Consider the following 11,378-nt stretch of genomic DNA (forward strand, 5'->3'; position numbering starts at 1 on the left):
TGCTTCATTGAAGCAGCCACTTAAAGAACTGAGCTAAGGGGCAGGCCCCCCTAGAATATTCTTGAGTATTTTCTAGGGTGCAGTGTTTGCACTCGTATGTTTCTCACGCTGGTGTTTTTCATGCAACGTTCTTACTTCTCCCTCTACGGTGATATCTACCTCATTTGTCAGACTCAATTCAGTCCAGATTTCTGTTTAAAAATTAAACATTTCTAGATATAAAAATATGTTTCCCATAAGAAATAATGAAAAACTAAATGATGAGTCCTTTGCTTGTCCCAAGGGATAGTGCAAATGCAGCCCCCATTAACACAAATTATGCAGTTGAGTGTCCACTTTTGGGAAACTGCAGATACCAGCACACCCAGAGGGCAATAGTATGCCGCACCCTGGCAAAACCACCCTCGCGATCATAGTTCCTCCCCTCCCATGTAAGCATGGTTCTGAAACCAAGGATTACACTTAACAACTCATCCTTACAGGACTGGTTAAAAATTTCACAGTGCTTTCTTTCTTTAATTGTATTGTGGTCCTTACCAGAGCTTTTCTTAGTTTTGCTCCTAGTATCACTGACTTCTTTGGAACCATAGTTGTGGCATTTTATGAAAAAAAAAAAAAGCAGAAACAAAGGCACATCAATGTATATTTTAATACGCAAGCACTATGTGTTTCCTGGGCCAGGGTGGCACTCCGACCGAAGCCTCACCCCTTTGTGTCTGAGATGAGGAGCATTGCCTGACTCGCTCCAGGCTCGTGCAGATTGTCTCAAGTTGGACTTTCACTTCAACTATCCAGAAAAGTTAACGCTGAACAGATTTGTTCTTTCAGACTTTGCTGTTTGAGTAACGGAATGTTTGAGCTGAGCCTCACTCAGCAACTGGAGTATCACTGCATTGTGAAGAAAATCGTTGCTGCATCTGGTAATCAGAGCTGGGCGATGTTTGTTGTTACAACATGTAGTACCTCCAAAAACTTCTGACTTTCAAGGATTGTGCTGAGAAATTTGCTGTTATTCTAATGGCTTTACCTTAAGATGTGACTTTTTTGTTTTTCTCTGGAGATGTTTTCATTGTTGATACTTGGCAGTTTAGTAAGAATATGCCTTGGTCAACTTTTTTTTAATCATAGTTTTTGCTGTTCTCACACATTGTTTACCTGAAGGTTGAACACTTATCTCAAATTGGACATTCTCTCCTTGACTTCTCTAAGTGTATTAATAAATTTGGTTATTGTCTAGCATTTATCTAATTCTAATTAGCATGAATTTGGTATTTTCAGAGTCTTCTAGTAACTACTGTCTGATTTTTTAGTGTTCTTATTTTTATGTACCTTACAATGTATTTCTTCATAACCTATCATTTTGCCTTCAATTTCAGACACTCTGAGTTAACATTAATCATTTCTGAAACTTAAAAGTTCTACAATTCTTAAATTGCAGATATTTGTCTTTTTATTCAGTATTATATATATGTAGTGATTTTATCATTCATAATTTACCCAATTTGGTCAGCTCTTACATTTTTTTATGCATGTCCCTGCATGCATCTTGAGCATTATAGGTGATATTTCTTTAGACTTAGAAAATTAATTGTCAGCCACTATATGTTTCTTGGCTGTAGTAGTGAGCTCAGCAGTAGCAGTGGTATTGAATGTGAACCAGGATTGGAAACCATAGGACTCATTCATGAAATACCTTAACCAGAAATACCCTAAAGAACATAGAGACTATGACTTTAGCAAAGACAATTAGGGCCTCTATGTATGAACATGTAGAATGTTAGAGCCCTGATTTCTGCTAAATGTAGGTAGTGGTTGCAGAGCTTACAGATGCCACTTCATTAAGGTTCTTCCCCCTCAGGACTGTTGCCTTTGATGTTTTCTTTCTTTCTCCAAACCTGGCCAAACATTTGCTACTGACCCACGGCATCAGAAAAAGACTTTCACTTACCCAAAAATCAAAGAAATGAACTAAATCAAGAAGCACTCATATTTTGAAATTAATGACATGCCCAGTCAACACCAACAGCTCCTAGGACAGAATCATCAAAAATCATAATCAACCTGAAACTCTGTTTTCATACTGGCAAGCTCACACATGTGTACAAGCTATAGTGTAAATGTTTTTTCCTGGGATGTGTTATTTTCTCCACTTTGGTATGAGAATAAGCTTTATAGTCTGATATAGGAAAGAGCAGCATCTCAACAACTTCTTTAATAAGAAATAAGTGCCAGGCTAAGCAAATAGCTCAGCAGACTAAAGAGCCTGCAAGTAGGCTCAGGGGCCCAGGGTTCGATCCCTGGTTTTGCCATGCTGTCCCCCTCCCACCGGGGGGCGTGCTGAGACAGCGTTTGAGACTGAGCAGGGTGCTGGGAGCCTGTAATCCCAGCACTTGAGAGGCTGTAGCCAGGAGAATCACTATGAGTCCAATCTAGTAGTGAAACCCTGAACACCCCGTAGATCCTTCCCTAAAATACAAAAATACAAAAATAAAAAAATAAATAAATAAATGCTTATACAAAAATCTAAATACCATTTGTAAATAATAACTTTTATTCTTGTTTGATACTATAGCCATGAAATTCATACACACTAAAAAGATAAGAGAGAATAGTGTACACAGCTATCAAAATTTTCTTGAAATGTCTAAAATATAAATCTATTTGCAAATAATAAAATTTATTGGCTTGTGAAGTTAAATACTATAAGTATATTATGCCCAGTTTTCTAAAGGTAGAATAAATTCAAAATCTTTCAAATATTAATATGATGGATTAAACAAAGGAAAATATATTACTATTTGTAAGATTGTGGGAAACTAGGTTGTACCTATTTAGTCAATGACAAAGGAGGGAAAAACTAATAAATGTAAAAAGAAATCCCTCTCCTTCCTTCTGATGTGTTCTGTACTGTAAGTCCCACAATTGCAAACATTTGCATTGCAAACTTTCCCAGCTGTGAACGGACTTTGTGTGACGAACCTTTGTAGATGTGAACAGACCATGACGGTAGCTCGCCTGCCTGCTGCACATCGTCACAGCGTGCTACTGTGCGCTCATTGTGCAGCTTGGCAGTGTGCGGTGGTGAGCGTTCAGTCTGTGCCCAGAATGTCCAGAGCAAGAGGTAAAGCAGTGGAGTCACTGACTCGACTGATAGTAAGTGCAAAGCAGTAACCATGGAAATAACAGTGAAAGTAATTGGGAGGTTGGACCAAGGCAAGAAGGTGGTAGACGATATCACACTGTTTACCACCTCGCATCCTTCCTCCAAGTAGCAACTCTTCTTTCCAGTTCACTCTGAGCAACACCCTATCTGCCAGTTGTTTTATAGTACTGTACCACCACTTAAAAGTAACTGCAAGAGTAAAAGTAGTTTATTTACAATTAAAATAGCACACGATCCCATAATTTTCAGGTGAATGCAAAAAGTAGTTCATTCACAAGATTTTTATGAGTGTTTGGAATTTTTATGCTTTGTGTTGTATATTTGTGTCAAAGGTCTATGAGAAATGCTTTTATAGACTGACAAATGATTCCAGCTTTCAAACATTCTCTTGAGAAGAAACTCACTCATAAGTTCAGGACTTAAAATACTTGCTCTGCACCAAATATGATGTACATTCACATGTATGTATATAGATGTATAAAGGTGTTAGGTGTATGCAAAAGCACGAAAATATATTTTATTCATTTTCTGAGTAATCAAATATAAATCTGCTTCCTAGTTTTACTTTCATACCATTGTGGAAGGCAGCACTGAGGAAAAGTTAGTATATTTAAGTTCTAATGTAGTTTTAAAGTTTATGGGAAAAGGATGTTTTCAAAGTCAATATAAAACAAGCTATTGATGTCCATTTGGAGACAACAAGGTTAATACAGATCTATAAGTTCATCGTCCTTTCCTTGATCTTTTAAAACATTATAGAAAGCGTTGGTTGAAAATTAGTGAAGTAAGACAGTTATTTCTGCTTTTCATTGTTTTAGGTATATCAGAATGTACGTAAGAATATCCCCGTAAGTTGTCCTCATGCAATGAGGAACACACATTCATGATAAGAAAGGCGCATACCTGACTTTCATTAATGCTTATAATAATAATTCTTTTATTTATAAGCTATTCAGGCTTCATCTGGTATTTGGTTGTGTTAAGAGGAAAGAAAATCATTGGACTATTTCTTTACACAAAAACAATAGCTAAAAAATTTGTGATTTTCATACTGGAACCTACTACCATTTTTTAAAATTATACTAGAAATTTTTGCTATTTCACATGTAAATTTATTGTGGGAAAATGAATATAAGAGCATCTCACTTTCTCAGCACTTAGTGAAGTTAGACAATGTTTTGGTAGCACAGACACACAAACCTGAAACATACTCTGTCCCACAACCTAGTTGCTTGAAACCCCATGGTACCTTCACTCACAGCTGAGTACTGACGAAGCTCTGGGCCACGCTGCTTGTGGCTGTCTCCCACCCAGCAACAGTCCATAGCTTCTGGGCTTGGATTCAAACCTGTCTCCTGGGTGGGCGTCTTTACTGCCTACCAGCTAGATTCACTGGAGAGCTACCCCCTTTGCTTACCTTTCTATCTTTTTCAAGAGACCTCACCAGAAGTCTCCTATATACAACTACAATACCTACATCGTGAGATGAGGTTCTTGCTTGGGAGCTTGCTCAAAGTCCCAGGCAGAAACTGCAAGAGATCTGATGACCTGGACTCAGAAGTTATCAAATATCTAGTCAAATCAAAGTGATCGACAATGATGTATAAATGAAGCAAAAAAGCTACTTGAATGTAGAATAACATCAATTCTCTTAGAGTGTTAGGAAGAAATAATCAGAAAAAAATGCAAATGGTGGGAGAAATTATGACTTCAATTTTCAATATTTGATGAGGATTCTCATGCAATGATTAAGTCTTATGAAAGTAAGTTAAGAATACTTAAGCTATGATAACCCAGTGTGCCAAATAATCATTAAGATGCCAAATTTAGTTAAAATAATTTATAAATTTTGGTAAGTTTAAAAAGCATAGGAAGAATACCTAAGTCATATAAAACTCATTGCATATTTTGAAAACGTAATATTACACACAAAGCTCAGGAGCTGGGGTACCACACTAGGAGTCATGTGGCAGAGAGTGAGGATGGTGAGGTTGGCTAGAGCTCAGCCATGTCTCGTGGTCTCAAGAAGCATCTGAAAAGAGTCATAGCTGCAAAGCATTGGATGCTGGATAAACTCACCTGACCGGTATGTTTGCTCCTCGTCCACCCACCGGCCTCCAAAGCTGAGACAATGTCTGCCGCTCATCATCTTCCTGAGGAACAGACTCAAGTACACACTGACAGGAGATGAAATAAAGAAGATTTGCATGCAGTGCTTCACTAAGAGCCGCGGCAAAGTCAGAATTGATATACTCCATCCTGTTGGCTTTATAGATGTCATCAGCATTGACAAGATGGAGAGCATTTTCCTCTGATCTCCGACACGAAGAGTCACTTTGCTGTTCATTGGATTACACCTGAAGAAGCCAAGTACAAGTTGTGCAGAGAGAGGAAGATCTTTGTGGGCACAAGAGGGATCCCTCATCTGGTGACCTAAGATTCTAGACCATTTGCTACTCTGACCCCCTCATCATGGTCAAGGACACCATTCAGATTGATTTGCTGTCTGGCAAGATCACTGATTTCATCAATTTCAGCAAAGGTAACCTGTGTATGGTGACCAGAGGTGCTAACTTGGGAAGAATTGGAATGATTACCAACAGAGAGAAGCACCCTGGCTCTTCTTATGTGGTTCATGTGAAAGGTGCCAACGGCAACAGCTTTGTCACCTGGCTCTCCAACATCTTCATCATCAGCAAAGGCAGCAAGCTGTGGATTTCCCTTCCATGAGGAAAAGAATTCTGACTCACCATTGCTGAAGAGAAAGATAAGAGGCTGGCAGTCAAACAGCAGGGGGTGAAGTGGTCTCTAATGACATGTTACAGAGGTCTCTGTTTAATTCAAGATAATAGAAGATGGAAAAATGTAATATTATTCTTGTTTTGGACAAAGTTTTATAGACATGATTTATTTACTTATAACAAGGAGATGATATCATCCATTATATATTCCTTTTCAAATTACAAGCATTTAAATCTTACTAGTAATATTACTATTTTCACTAAACCTAACAGCTTTCAGTAAAAACATGCCTCCTTTAGGTAAAATGATTAATCAGAAACTTAGAAAAGTTTCTATGCAAAGGTATCTGTTTTAGCAAATTTTGTGCCTCCCAGTGACATAAAAGACATTCACATGTTCAGTTCATTTGCATATGTTTCATCATTTGCAAGTCTATGCAGATAAAATTTTTCCAGATCTTAACACAATCAGCCAAATACTGCACATAACTTTATCTTCAAAATGCAGAATGCATAATGAATATGATCGATGGAAACCTGTCTTGCATTTACTATGTTTTTTTACATCTATGAAGACAAAGCATTGATATTTGTCAACTGAGAAGAATAGTGTACATATGTAGACACACTCAATCACTACTTCAAGTTTTGCAACCAAACAGTGAAGGGGTACAGTTTGGGCCTTTGATTAAAAACTGTTACATAACACTTGAACAAAGTTAATTTATCTTTTAAAAGCACATACGTAAACTTGATAGAAGTCTTGTTCCATGATTTATTGTCCTTCCATCACCATAGTAAAAATTTTATTTAAATAAACTAAATTATATGGATTAGAGAGAGGAGAAAACATGTATATTACTATGACATTAAACACTCCGTTTAATCTACAAATAAAGTATATTGTAATAGAATTCTTCAAGCAAGCACCAGATGGAATTCTTCGTCTCAAAAGATAAATCCCTGAGAATCTCAAAATATAAGGGATACCGAAAGCCTTTTGAAAACAAGACAGTACTTCTGATCTTTTGAAACTGACCTCTTTCATATCTGTTATGTAAAAGAACAAACTCCTTGCCTGATTAATTTTTCCATACGACCATCTCAGTGCATTGACCAAAGTTTTTCTTACATTTCCATAACCCATCTATGTAAGACCCACACCAATCATCAATGAACACACTGTGCAGTGACTTGTTATTACATTTGTTCTCTGTCTACGAAAGATGCTACTATTCCTTATTTGGAAAGAACGGTTGTAGAGTAACACGAACCTGTGTTCCAAGTTTGGGTCACTAATACATGTTTCAGAATGAGCTCTTTCTTATTTCATTTGGTAGCACAATCATCGTTTTGTGTCAACATAATGTTATGAGACAGAGGAAGTTAAGACAATAGTGAGGACCTGTCATGCACAACTGTCAACCCTCCACAGTGGTCAGACGCCATGTACTGCACATATGTGCTGATAAAAAAATAAAAGTAAAGTACAGTACACCATCTTAGTAATATGCTTTTCTTATGTACATTGCCTGGTTGATTATGTTCCCTTGAACTTGTTTTGACAATCTTCTCCTTTAATCCAGCTCTTTTGTGTGTATTGCTATATTTAAATCCAGTGAACACATTTCTGATGGAGTACACAGTCACATCCCTGTCATTTCATATATGAGGCTGCCAAAGCTATCGCCTGCAATTAGTAATCTTTTTAGAATAACTTTGTTCAGTGTACTGTTTCTATACCACACTTAAAAGATGGTTTTGGAATCTGATGGAACAAAGCCTTATTCAAATAGCAAAAATAATATTTAAGGAAATGTAAGGAACACACACAGTCTGATCAGTTACTATAGTAATTTCATATTTTATTATAGTTATAAAATGACTGAAATAATAAAATTTTTAATTATTTTGAGAAAAATAAAATCTTACACGTCTGCTTAGTCAGATGCAGGGGTCGGAGGTCCCATCTGTGGCCTGCCATGCGGGTCCCTTCCCTGGGGTACACTGAGAAGGTGATTGAGACTATGAGTCCAATCTATGTAGGCCATGTAGACCCTTACTAAACTACAAAAAAAAGTAACATGTTACTCTATGTAATAAAGCAAGCAGGCAGGGCCAGAGACATTACTTGTACTTACTTGCAACCTACAGAAAGGAAAGAGTATATCTGGAATCCAGCTAAAAAAAGTTAGCAACTTGAACATTTTATTAAGAAGGAGTTTCTGAGAGCCGTCACTGCTATGGCTGTTATGGGTTCCATTCTTTCATTTATTAAAATGTCATGATCAGAGATCAAATATAACATCCTCAAAAAATTCGTGTCATGAGTTCTAGTCCTAGTAAGATCTAAATTTGTGAAGAATATAGAATACAGATGGAAGATTTTTTTTTAATTTGTATTTTAAGGAAGGGTCTACAGGGTGTTCAGGGTCCACTACTAGATTGGACTTATAGTGATCGTCCTGTTTACAGCCTCCCAGGAGCTGGGATTACAGGTGCTGGCCACTATGCCCAATCTCAGTCCCTGTCTCAGTGAGCCCTGGGGGTGGGGCTGGCATGGAAGGCCTGGGGATCTCACACCCGACCCCTGTGCCTGCTTGCAGGAGCTTTAATCCACTGAGTTATTTGGCTGGTCCTTGGAAGACACTTTTGAAATAGACAAAAAAAAAAATGAGTTCACAGATCAGAAGATGATTTGATTATACTACATAGATCATCTTTCTGTGTTTTCAAAGTTTTCTTCTATGTGGTCAGAAAAAGTATAAATAAAATCACACTTTTTGTAGATTAATACTGCCACATCGAGTGTATCTGCCTTCATTGAAGGTGCATTTCTCTTTCCTAATGAGTGAAATTTCTGTAAGTATAATCCATCGTAGAATCTTCCTCCTTAGGTTTCTCACTAGTCCCTCAACTAATTATTGCTAAGGAGAACTAAGTCCATTCCAGAGTTTTACAGGTTAGACCATAATATCCCAAACTTGGACAAAAAAAGACCATGGTGACTTTTGTGTACATTTACACTTCTGTTAGAAAAAAACCTTAAACCAAATTTCAAGAAGTTCTGAGGTACTGGGCATGATATCAGACCCAGCAAAATGGAAACAGGTACACAAAATCTATTAATATTGGAATTTATTTTTGCTGTCACAAAACAAAATGAAAGACAAATTCACCAGAGCAAATGGAATATAATTTCAATGTGAACCTTAATAGATATGAACTTCTCTTTTTGTGCACTGTTCAGAACCTTGCTGTTAAAGTGTGAGAAATAAGGACCTTCAGAGACCCATGAAATATAATTAAAGGCAGGAAAAATAATGTTTTAACAAGGGTCAGTGTTTTTGTTTCTGGAGCTGAAAAGAGATTCATATAGAATCTCACTCTTTTTTGTCTTCCTGTATTGGGTTCTACATAATGCATTGGCCTTTCTGTGCGAGGATCAGCTCTCTAGTTTTGTTTGTACATTGCAAATGTTTTTCACAACACATACACAAACACATGCTTTCCTTTATGGAGAAAGAAAATGAGCTTGTTGCAGCCATTTGTACAACATTCATAGAATCAACTTCGACCCCAGAGGGTGAGCTTAAGAAATGCTGATGGTCACGTCTTTTGTTGAGCCATAAACCATGTGAAAGAAAAACAGGAGTTGTAGGAGTTGTGAATGAAAGGGAGACAGAGAAACAAGTAATATTACTTCCAGCAATATTAATTATGGGCAAATATTTAACCTCAGAAAAGCTCTATCTATTGTGCTGAAAATTTATCATTTTTTTAATGAGCTCTCTGAGCTACTGCCTATGTATTCAAAGAAATCTGTCCTCAGAGACACAAAGAACTGAAACGTGAGCATTGGTTGATTCCTTGGAGGGTTAGGATTTGGGTGGGTGCTGATGCTATCAAACATTAAGTAATTGTTTTTCCATTTCTCATAATGGCTGGGGGCCGGGGAGATAGCTCAGTAGAATAAGCACTTGCCTGGCAAGTACAAGGTCCTAAGTTCATTCCCCAGTACTGGCAAAAAATAAAAAGAAATTTCTCATAATGGCCAAAAAATGAAAAAATTCTCTGGACTTGTTTTCAGGACTGAGGAACTCGTGTGTGACATCACTTAGACAGGTATCTGGCATTTATAAAGCAGTAGGAAAATGTTCATTATCTATTTTTGTCAGCAGAAATATTACCTACTTGGGAATCAAACAAGAATTAGTGACAAAAGCAATTCATGGAAAAACAGTGAAAAAAGTTTTAATATAAAGACAATAAAATTTGATTTAAAAAGTCCAACTCCACTGGAATTAATAAGTAAAAGATAATAAACATTGGCAGAAAATATAGGAATGGGATAATATATAGATTCTAGACAATATCACAGATAAAGAAGTCTTTGTTATCCTTGGCCTCACACATCACTTTGCATCTAAGTAAATGACCAAGACTGAACAAAAATAATGTAATCTATCCCAGGTTACCATATTGAGTTGGCATTGTACAGAAATTAACAGCCATATTGGTCAAGAAACGTTAAAACTTAATTTTCTTTTCCATTTGTACAGGGGTAACGCACTGTATTAAATATGTAAGGTCTTATCTACGTGGGTTTGATTACAGAAACTAATAAAGTATTCTCTAAATAATGAAAAAAAAAAGAGTCTATATATTTGCAGAGAATTATCAGCCGCAAAAGAGAAGTGAGTGTCACCATCAGCCTTCCGGAGGAGGTGGCCTATTTATTTGTTTTTTCTTGGTATTGTAGCTACCGATCATCATGTTGTTTGTCTTATCTGCAGTGTCCTTTTTGGCCTTGCATTTCAGGCGAATGTAAATCAAAGCCTTTAGAGTTATGGACCCTGATGACTCACAAGGTAATCTTGCAAACACAGCAGGGAAATATACGACTTGCAAATTGCTTAACTGACATCGCTGCTATTATCCTAAAATATCGTTGCAGTAGAACTCATTGCATAATATTTCAGCTTGATTATATTTTAAAACTTTACCTTTCTCACGGTAAATATATTGTCCCTCATTTGCATATTTTCATTTTATTAAATTGTACATGCATTGAAGGGCAGGATACTTTATTACAGGATGACCAAAACATTCCTTTTTCATGCATTTTATTCTTAAATTTGTTAAAGTTCTCCTATTGAATTGTTTTGAAAATTTCTTTGCACAGTAGTTCTTATAATTACTAAATATGATATGATTTGCCAGTAAATTAACATTACAACCTTGCTAGAAAGTTTCAATTTTTGACTATACTCATTCAATAAACATGATCTATTAAATATGAAATTCATCTTTCGTGATTTTAAATATCAATAGTTTCTCAAATTAGGGGAATTTCAACAATCTAATAAACTTCTTTTACAAAGAAAATTAAAATGTTCTTCCTAATGTTATAAGACGCTTCTCAAATAATTGATTCTGTAAATGTAACAATAGAGCTACATTAACTTTCATTA

General features: G+C 36.5%; 1 non-coding gene and 1 pseudogene across 1 annotated transcript; one reads left to right on the forward strand and one right to left on the reverse strand.

Moving 5' to 3' along the window:
* Positions 1–279: 279 nt before the first annotated feature.
* LOC111816929 lies at positions 280–439 on the reverse strand. The gene has a single exon (XR_002821236.1). It is a non-coding gene; the product is annotated as a U1 spliceosomal RNA (small nuclear RNA).
* A 4,809-nt stretch (positions 440–5,248) lies between these two features.
* LOC101569728 overlaps positions 5,249–11,378 on the forward strand; it is a 64,747-nt pseudogene continuing 58,617 nt past the window's right edge.

Source organism: Octodon degus, unplaced genomic scaffold (assembly GCF_000260255.1).
Source record: "Octodon degus isolate 3935 unplaced genomic scaffold, OctDeg1.0 scaffold00044, whole genome shotgun sequence".
Classification (NCBI taxonomy): domain Eukaryota; kingdom Metazoa; phylum Chordata; class Mammalia; order Rodentia; family Octodontidae; genus Octodon; species Octodon degus.